General features: G+C 35.9%; 1 non-coding gene across 1 annotated transcript; it reads right to left on the reverse strand.

Moving 5' to 3' along the window:
• Positions 1–514: 514 nt before the first annotated feature.
• On the reverse strand, positions 515–587 carry Trnak-uuu. Its single transcript has one exon. It is a non-coding gene; the product is annotated as a tRNA-Lys (tRNA).
• Between the last annotated feature and the right edge of the window lie 10,280 nt (positions 588–10,867).

The raw sequence follows: 10,867 nt of genomic DNA on the forward strand, positions 1-10,867 counted from the left end.
TGTTGCTCGCGTCAATTAAAATGTTGATAAGCTATAACAAAAAATAAAAATCTCGCATCAAATGCGTCGCGACACAAGATCCGCCATCGCTAGTCGGAACCGACAATACATTTAGCAGATCATCAGAAAAATGCCTTGTAAACAAGTAAACAGATGTTTACTTCATGTTACTTAAATGTATATACAAATTGCAAATCCTCCTTACATTAATATTGAATAATATTAAATGGCTGTTACTAACGTACATGTACACTTTTATATCAATAAGAAACAATTTATGTAAAAAGTATAGTTTATTTACCAAAAATGTTTGTTTAATTTGAAATTTGAATTAGTTAGATTAGATTTATTTAAAGTTATTTAAATTCACTTAAGTACGGAATATCAATATAGTGAAAGAAAAGTTTCGTTATGTTAAATTATTATTTATACTTTTAATGACAAAAATAAATAAAACAAACAACAGTTAAAAATAAACGAACGCTGATACAAAAAAACAAACAAAAAGTTCCGCCGCCCGAACAGGGACTTGAACCCTGGACCCTTGGATTAAAAGTCCAATGCTCTACCGACTGAGCTATCCGGGCTGTACAAACTTCTGTGAAATTATATAATAAATATGACAGAAAAATGATTTATTTTAAATCCGTTAACTAAAAATGAATACAGTGAGGGACAGAATCAAGCTGTGCGCTTTGCGCGTGTGCGCAACACACGCATTGTGCACTCTCAGCTACCGGCTGTATTTCTGCTTTGAACATAGGTGGGTACCTACCTATAGTAGAATTTGGTATAAACGAGAAATTATATTTACGCATTTCAATGGCTGACAATGTCATTTATTGTATATGGATTTATTTTTTAAACACTTTAGGGTCTTGCGTCAACCCTTTTATATACCGTGACTCTGACGTTCATCCCACAATATTGCTGTCTCGGTTTATTTTAAATATTCTTTAACATTTGTTTTTCCTTAAAATATTTGATCATCGTCAGCGTCGTGTCGTGTGAGAGACAATCTACGATTAACACATTCGTATTCAGTCTTTCAAACAACGAAAAGGTTTAAGCGCTCACGGTGACGTCACGCATACGCTTTGTCCATTCTAAAAGTTCACTCTAAAATGGCTTGGTTTAGATCACTATACGATATATTCATAATTGACGAGGCAGGCGCTTGTCGCAAATATTCCTGCTAAACCTACAATTAAATTAACTAAATAATTATAATTATAATAATAAGTTCTTTAACATTGTAAAATATTTTTTATTAATACAGTACTATATTATATATTAATAATCTACATTTTATAAATAACAAAGCACTAAGTAGGTTCTTTGCGCAGTTGCACAGTGTTGTGCAAGGCGACCGGCGACCGCTCAACGCAAGAGTCGTAAAATAAAAATGCTCGAATATGAAAAATTGAACATAAAAATGTCCAACTACTTAAAATTTATATTTATTTCAATCTAGCAATTTAAATACATTATGAATTTTACAATAAAATCTGACTGTAAAATCATATTTTTTTTAAAAAATAATGTAAAATAATAAAAATGGTTTGCCATACTAAATATACTGTAATAAGTTAGGTTTAGTTAGGTTAGAAACTTATATTTATCAAGCCTCCAATAACAAAAGTACTACTACATTAAATAGTAGGTATTTCAACTATGTATTTAATGGCACACATTAGACGTGATTGACACACATTTAAAACCCTTGAAGCCGATATAAAGTCACCTGTCAACCTGTCATTATAAAATCATCAAACTGCGAGTTCTTCCAATAGTCGAATGACAGATAGTAAGTAGGTCCGACGCGTAAGATCGGTTTTTTAAACAAATTTTATTTTTGTACTTTTCTAACTCTGGTAAACAAGATCTGTATACTATTGAATTCCACATTTGAATATAGTTTTGACAAAAGACATCTTATAGGTCCTGAAAATTGAAATTTCTTGTGTTACGATTGTATAGGTAGGAGCCGTTAGTGAAATGCAGTTCGTGCCGGAGCCCGCCACTCGTTGCCCGCTTCGCCGCGCCGCGATGACCCCGACCTGATGGAAGATCAATGTTGCCAGCAATTGTTTAATGACACGCTTCCTGTTGCTCTAACATCGACACGTGTTTACCTGTCCTCAAGACCACAACACTGTGTAACAACCGCAACATTAGTAATGTTACATTGTTTGTCTGTTTGTTACGTTGAAATTTTATTATCATAGGTTATGTCCATCTTACGGTTAGACGGTACGATTTCATACACAGCTTTATTATCATTTGTATTTTGAAGGAAATAGCGCGAACTGACGAACTTGAAATTTGGCACAACTAAAGTAAATGTAGAGAAGTTCATAAAGCTAGTTTTATTTTAAAATTAAAAATCTATGATTATAATTTATGGTACAATTTTGAACAATAGATGACCTCTACTAAGCGTGGTAAAAAAGGTAGACAACATATCTACAACCTTCTAACTGCAGCGATTACTTAGCTATTTCATATGGCCGATCGGTCGATTGCCATCTTGTTGCATTAAAAAAATATAAATTTCCGAGTATTCAAACAAGCATTATATCATAAACACGGAAGTATTGCTAATTTAATTTAAAATATTGAATTGTATCAGCTGGTAGCGCTCATTTCGGGCGGTCAACAATAGACGATTTCAGCAGACGTGCTGCAATGTGCCGCTCCCGAGTACACCGCACAATCGATGTTGCCAACTAGCGCTCGTAAAAATAACCGATCAGCTTCCTCTTCCTTTCAGCATTAGGACTTCCTCATTAATTCTAAAGATACGATTCAAGTGCTGAAATCATTAACTAAGATAACAGTATTTGTTCTATGCTTTAGGTGTTGCCATGTTAATCTTTTATTCTGTAATTTAAATAGAAACAATATTAACACTTTTTAAGATACAAGTAACTTTAAATTATTCTTTATCTGAAAAGAGGAGTGTTTATATATGTGACCAACACTACACATAAAGACGTAGTAGTTATACAACAATTAACTAGGATTTTTGCTGCTTTATTTAAAAATAACAAATAGAAGGCCAGCAATGGTGGAGGGAGGGAAACGTCTCACTAGCTGAATTTTCAATTTCGCTTATTATGTGTAATCATGATATCTTCTAAACTATTTGTCAGAATTCGTTACTTCAAATTACAAATTTAATCTGCAATAAAATCTTCTGAAAACGATCACATTTATTTGGATAAGAATTAATTTAATTATTAAAATCTAAAACATGACGTCGTAAATAAAATGCGATTTCTAAGAGAAAAGTGGTTATTTTGCGAAAAAAAAACTTAGGAGATAGAGGTATGCTATAGCGGATTTTTAGCACTTTTTGAGGTCTACAATTCTCGCATTCGTAATTTTTTTATAACTCTAAAGATTTAGCCTACATACGCCAAAAAATGAAAATTCTAAAGAGTTTAGAAATATGTTGTTAATTCATGTATAATTACTATTAATTATAATTAAATGTACATTTTTTACACAAACTATATCAATTATACAAAAAACTATCCGAAATGAACTTGACGAAATGACCTACATGATGGTGAAAATCGTATTTTAATTTGTCTTGTGGCATAGCAGAACACTTAGAGAGTCAAACAGAGGTCATGAAAAGCGATTTTCTAATCGTTGAGAAATATAAATTAAAATTTATTTATTTTATTTTAAATTTGCCCAAAATGAGTAATACGTTGTGCTGTTGGCAACACTAGTCCGGCGTCACGGCTATCGGTGGCAGCTGGCGGGCGATTTGGCGGGAAACGCGGAAACGACGCGCGGCCTCGCGCCTTCCGCCACCTGCAAAAAGCAGCCTCCCATCCTAGGAACAACGCTGCCGCCGGATGCCAACTCTGTGTCACAATAGCCGGACGAGTTTCACGCAACCTCTTGTATACCTAATTTGCAAAAATGTGGAAGAGAACATTATAATAAAGCATTACTTCTATAATTTGTTCGTTTGATGATGATTACTTTAACAATTCAGTAGGAAAGGGTTGTAGTTGTATTAAATATTGTATTCGGTAGCGACAGCTCAATGGGGGCGACGATGCGCGATTTTTGCCATACACAGACAAAAATTTGCAGTCGGCGCTATAGTTAATAAGTTAGTATGAAGACATGTTTTCCGTTCAGCCGAAATTGATAAGTGTTTGTCAATAGCAGTACCACGATGCAATTTGTTTTAAATCTAAATATAACTAACTGCCATCTAGCGGTGATATTCAAAACATACATCTCCCATGTTTGTTTTTATTTTATTTTGGGTTCAAAGTTATAGATGGCGTTGTTTAAAGCATTATGAAAGAGCAAATGCAAAAGATAAGTTTATATTAACAGCCTTTACTTATATTTGTTAAGAATTCTACTCTTACAAATAGTATCATGACTTAAATATGATAATTATGTATAGAAAGTTATAGTTATACTTTTAATTAAAACAGGAATTAAGCTGTAATTCAGTCTGCTGTTAAAATTACGTAATAAATTAAAATAATGAACTGCTCAGGTAATTGTAGTCGGCTTACATTTCTGTTATTCAATGCACAATATCAAGAAAAATCTCTTGCAAAGGGCATTCGGGGGTAAATTATTGAAAGGTACACCGTCATTCTTCCGTATATTCGTTTCTCGGTATTGTTTTGTTATTTAAATTACCAGACAACACGATTTAAAATTAAATTAAGATTTTGTATTGGAAAATCAGTGCTTCTTTTCCTTACTGATTCAGGAGGGGTTTTAAATCCCAACTCTAAAATCATTTTAATTGTGTGTGTGTGTGTCATTTAAAAGTAGGCATTTTTGAGCGTGTAAATGGCAGTACTAAGGGTCTATCACGAATATTTGCGTGAGAGTTCGACAAAGTATGAGTTTAGTTGGTGTACTTTACGTCCGGTAGGGGCGCTGCACAAATTTTTTACGTTTACGATTCGAATCGGTTTACGAAAACGTTCTCACGAATATTTGTCACAAAGCTATACGGACTCTATTTTGATAGTACGTTAGTTCATGAATTGTTATATAGATGCCATTGTAATCATCGTCCTATGTTTTCCTATCATGTAAAGTTATTTTAGAAAGGCAAAGGGCAAAGAAAATATTGTTAGAAGTGAACAAGCAATCAATCAGCAACTATCCTGCTGTGGCAGTTGACAGCACGGCACGGTCATGCTGCGGGTGCTTAGCATAATGTTATCTATGTATATACGCTTATTCCACACATCACACTTATGTATGTATAAATATTTAAAATACGTTAGACGAGTGATTTCCAACATGGTCCAGGTCCTTGGTGTCATCGGGAGACGGGAGACGGGGGCAGGGGTGTGTGATGGTAGGAAATAAAATAGTGGGTGTAGAAGTTGAAGAAGAATTATAGCAGCAGAAAGTAGCAAATTATAGTTAGCAGCGAATGTAGTAAAGTTTTTAATTAATAAATTACGAGAATCTATCACGATTGTATTTGTTTACTATATTTTCTAATGGGGATTCTAATGAAATGTACGATGTACATAAGTTTTAGAAAGAGGTGGCATGTCATGTAATACATATGTATGCGTTTTCTATGTATAAGAAGTGACGTGTAGAAGTTACGCTGCAAACTCTCTGCGATTGCTACGGTCTTTTGAGGTAGCCGTGAAATCTACGAACTGACCCAGGCTGTATATTATAAAAATACTCAAAGTTTATTTACTAGTTAAATCTACAATGTCTTGTCCGCGGCACACGAATCAGCATGGAACAATCTGGTGAAATGTTTCTCGGTTACGTCACTCGGCAGCCCTGAAGGAGTTCCCCTTATGCGGGTGAAGCGGGGCCTAGCGGGGACGCACAGAGTCGCGCGGGCCATGCTAATGCGCCGGCCGGTGCATTGAGATGCGGCGCTCGTCTTCGCGGCCATGCTCACTAACAGCGGTTTTTTCCTTAGTTTTTGGGTTAAAGGTTTTTCATTGAATGGCGCGTGTTATCTAACATTGAAATAATAAGAGTTACTAAGTTAGAGGTCTGCTAGTTTGTCTGTCGTAACTCTAATGTGAGGGTCTAGCCAGGGTCGGGGTCGTGAAGTTTGTGCCCAAATGAGAACAAATAAACAATTTCATATTAAAAACAGTTATTTAACTTACATTTGTAAGTTATAACGTGATAGCATAAAACGAACAGAATCTACGTATTTTTATTATTTATAATATAATTAAAACGAGGAAAGTGACGCAGTGCAACACTTTGTTTATCTACAGACTATGTATAGCGCAATGTACAAGAAAGCAATGGAGACGTAATCAAGTCTTTATCTTAATAATGCGTCTACATAATAAATATCCTGCAGGGGCAGCAGGATGCAGGCAGGCTCTGGGTCATGAGGCCGAGGTGACTGCGATCTCGAGGCTCGGGCCTCCACGCGGATTTGTTAATGCATCTCCCGTGCGCACCGCTCGCCTGTTACAAACGTCTTGTATTACGAAGTTAAGTATATAAGAGTAGGCAGGGAAATTTCCTTTCATGTTCCAGTATGCAATATTCTTCATATAAATTAGTTCTGTAACAAAAGAGTCATTGAAATCTAAGGTGACAAAGTTTGTAGTGTCTTGATATGATGTAATGTGTTATTAAGATGTTTAAGTAAGGAATAAACAATGTAGTCATGGTCCTCCATTTAACAGATACAGCACGCTTGGCTCACATACATCATCAACAACGGGTGTCGTCGTCTGACCATTGATTGAAGGACTGTGTGTCACGGCGCGTTGCCTCGTTCAGGATACCAACTTATATCTGCAGATTACTTTTGCTGATGTTTCAATACAATTATACTTTAGTAATTACAGCCTCATAAAAATGTATTATCACCAGCAGTCGCCAAATTAAGAAAACAGTGAGGTGTATACGTATGTGAGGGTTTAAAACATGCCAGCTAGTTGTTTCTTATCTTCGTAATGCGTGACTATATACACGAATGACCTAATTGGTAACAAAATAATTACAATTTCTTTAATATACCTATAGTTCGGGGCCACGTACGCCATGTAAAACCATTTTTCGATAAATTAGACCACATCGAGTTAATTAACAATATCCCAGCCGTCCGCTAATGACGCAGGCGCGATAACTACAACATAAATACTCACATACAGTACCTATAATTTGTTATATAGCCATGTTTAATGTCCTGCACCTTGTTATAGCAATACGTACGTACATATGTACACTCATTACCGAATGCTTCTGATAGCGGTAACCTCCAGTTACTAAAATAATATACTGCTTAATTAGTTTCATGATAAACTTTCAACGTTTTGCGACGCAATTCCTAGAAATTCTGCCACTTACAGCGATATGTGTCACTAAGTTAATTTTTTCATAGTTCTGCCAAGCTCTGCACTTCAATTAGCCAGTAATACACGTTGTTCGTTTGTCTATTTATCTTGTAAGGAAAACCGGGATGGCTTACTAGTAATGTAAGTGATCTTTAGATAAACATTTCGTAATAAAATGTAGCGATAGTTTTTTTTTTTGCTATCAGCATAAGATTATGCAAAATTCATACAGCCGGTGAGTAAGCCCTCGCCCGCGCTAGTCGCGACTGAAGCCTTCGCAGACAAGGATAACGTCTCGTCGTTCTCAGAAAGTCGTATTCTGAGGCGGCGGGCCCCAGGGTTTCCCACTCGACGTGACCAGCCGACAGCGAGACTGGTTTATAATACATCATTCACGTTACCAGTTAACCTAATAATAGTCGATCTATATTTATCGCTTGTAAAAGTTATTTTCATCACTATTTACACCAATCCAGGACCCATTGCTTAATGGATTTTAATAAGTTAAAATTTAGAGAAGGGAGATTAGAAGGATTTTTAAATTGTATGTCAGTCAGCTTATACTCGGAGGAAAGTCGCTACGAAACCTGCCTGCGAAGAACACAACGACTTAGTGAGGTATAGCTTTCCATTTCAGTTGGTGAATACTCCAGACTGTTAATTAAGTATGAAACGATACGCAAGAACTGAGATTTTAATAAATATTATTATATGACTCTTGTGCAAAGGAAAGCTCTATAAGGGGCACGCCTAACATGAACAAAGAGGACAAAGCCCTAAGCAAAGAGTACAGACTCAGAGCACAGAGCACTGAACACACAGCACAGAGTACTGAGCACATAGTCGCCATATCTGGTGCGAACCAGTTGTCTGTCCTTGGTGGGGCGCGCAGGCCTTGACCTTGCGACAGGTATCCGCTGCTCTGACTGGTTTACCTGCAGACCTGCGGCGTCTTTTTTTTGGACATCAAGGCTCTATACGTCGCGTCGTGCGACGATTATTTTGGAAGTAAAACAACTTATGAATTCAAATAAACAACAATGTTATCGTTTATTTTAATCGTCTGTATCTGAATCAAATATTACGTATTTAAATTTGCAACTTGAAGAACCTGATTCCAACTTGTCTGGATGTGGATTGATATGCATCTTGTAACAAGTCACATTAAACATAAAAAAGCTACACCGTAGTATTGTAAAAAGCATACAAACTGACACACATTTAAATATTGATATTTTAGGTTAGTACTAAGGTCCGCGGGAAAGTTTTATTGATATCTAGACTAATTTTCTTTTCGAAGCGATGATTTTTTTTTATTAAATAAGGCACCTAATTATGATCTTTATCTGGAATATGTTATATTTGTTCTACAATTTTTTATAGGGGCCGCTCGTTACATTCAGACAGTACATAACAAAGACTACGTAACGACTTGTTTTCGACATTAAACATACTGGGTACATCAAGGTTACCTTAATACATTGTTGACTACGAATTTGAATACCGTTGTTACACCGGATGATAGAATGCACCGTAAACAAGTAGCCACTAAGCCAACCTTATGTCGTTTAGTGTACCGCAGGTCCGTACATACGGCAACTAGCTCGCACCGCAGCTGTGGCCGCGCATCACGTACCGCACATTATGATCCTATCCGACCACACTGCCAAGGTCTGCGCTCGACTTCATCACGAGGTCAAGGCCGGACCACATTGTGATGGTCTTCATACCGCCCCCCGCGCGCCCCGCACTCTATACCCCGCATAAGCCTTGCTCTAAGTGAACAGGCGTTTCTGAGCACATTGTTTTCGTTTCGTAACACTGGACTAAGCACGTGATACTAATTCACTGTTGAATTGATGATTCTTGAAGACATCACTGAGTTGACATTCGAGTATATACTGCCTAGGTGATTTGAATTTATTTGTTCAAACATATAAATTTTACAAGTGTAGCGTTGACCGCTGGGAACCTCGTCGAAGTTAGGGTTTATTCAAATATGCAGCCTCATGCATATAGCCTCTTGGAGAGTCTGGCTCGCAGTTAAATTCAAAAGGTGGGGGATGACGTCATGTGCTTTTGATGGCCCAAAATGATGGAACAAAACACTACGTGAGACGTGAACTTCACCACAATTTTACATTTCTGTACACTTGAGTTTTTTTACATTTTGTTTAATTAGGTCCTAGATTCAAAACTCGTCTGCTTTTCTTAGATTTTTTATTTCAGAAACAGTAAAACATCACTTAATACTATTAAATGCATTTTCAATTTATTTTCATTTTTAATTTCAATCTAGATGTTTGTAATAAAGGTGGGTTCAGGTGCCTTAATAGTTTTTTTTTGTTACCTTACTGACAAAAAGGGTAAGGTTTTTCACGCGTATGTAAGTTTGTTTTTATGTATGTGGTTTTGTAAGTGTTATATATAATAAAACAGTTTATTTAGTTTATATAAAAAAAGCTTTGTTTTAAAACACAGACAATAGATGGCGCTATTTCATCTATAGTGCCTTAATCAGTCGGGTTTTTTTAAATTTAATGTTAGGTTACAAACTGCATTAGTTGTACCTTGTGGTATTTATGTTGAGAGACTCTAAGGAGAGTTGTGCATGTGCTACGAACATGTGCTCTAATTGACTTCATTATATTCATACAGTTAGTAGGTATGTACATAAAGCAGTGCGCAGGTGTGGCTCTTATACTTACCTACCTGTTGACTTTGTGACCTCTCTGTGATGAGAATATTAAACATAGTATATACAACAGATACATAAGTCATGGACTATTTTGAAAGATGGTCTTAAAAATACTAGATGCAATCGAATAAATATTACACGAAATTATAATTGTTGGTAGAGTTTTTTTGAATGTGACCTTTTTTGTGCAAAGTTCGTTGAATTTAGTTTATAAATACTGGCCAATGCTCGCAAGTTCACACACACGCTCACATAAAATCGTTGCTTCTTTAGCTCGATTTTTTGTCCATTCAATTCTCACACTGACATTTCAGTACAATCAAAGACATAACATAAGTTAGCTTAGCAACTATAATTACAACTTAGTAACAAATATTGTAAGTAATCTTTACACCTTAGAAGATCATAGGGAACATGTTTTCCGGGTGAAAGCTGCCTTACGCTCCTGTGCCCAGCTGTGTTGAGTTGTTATGGTATAAAACCGTTGCAAACCAATAAACTCACAAATGACTTTAATATAGTATAAGTTAAAAAAAGAAAAATAGAATAACATGTACTTGTGTCAACCCTAACAGTAACATGAACTCGTAAACAAAATACTTAAATACAACATTCATGGATAAAAAAGGTTAAATTTTAACCCTTCAATACTCGTTATCCTTTACGCTCGTGTATAAGAGAATGAATGATTCTAGGATATGAGTATTGGGGAAACAGTTGCAAATAATATTATGTAAGTTAGGAGTTTCCTTGTGTCTTAATCATGTGCTGTTTAGGATTTCCTTGGATTTTTATATTGATGTGACGTCACGCGCCCCGCGCGCCC

Source organism: Papilio machaon, chromosome 10 (genome assembly GCF_912999745.1).
Source record: "Papilio machaon chromosome 10, ilPapMach1.1, whole genome shotgun sequence".
NCBI lineage: Eukaryota > Metazoa > Arthropoda > Insecta > Lepidoptera > Papilionidae > Papilio > Papilio machaon.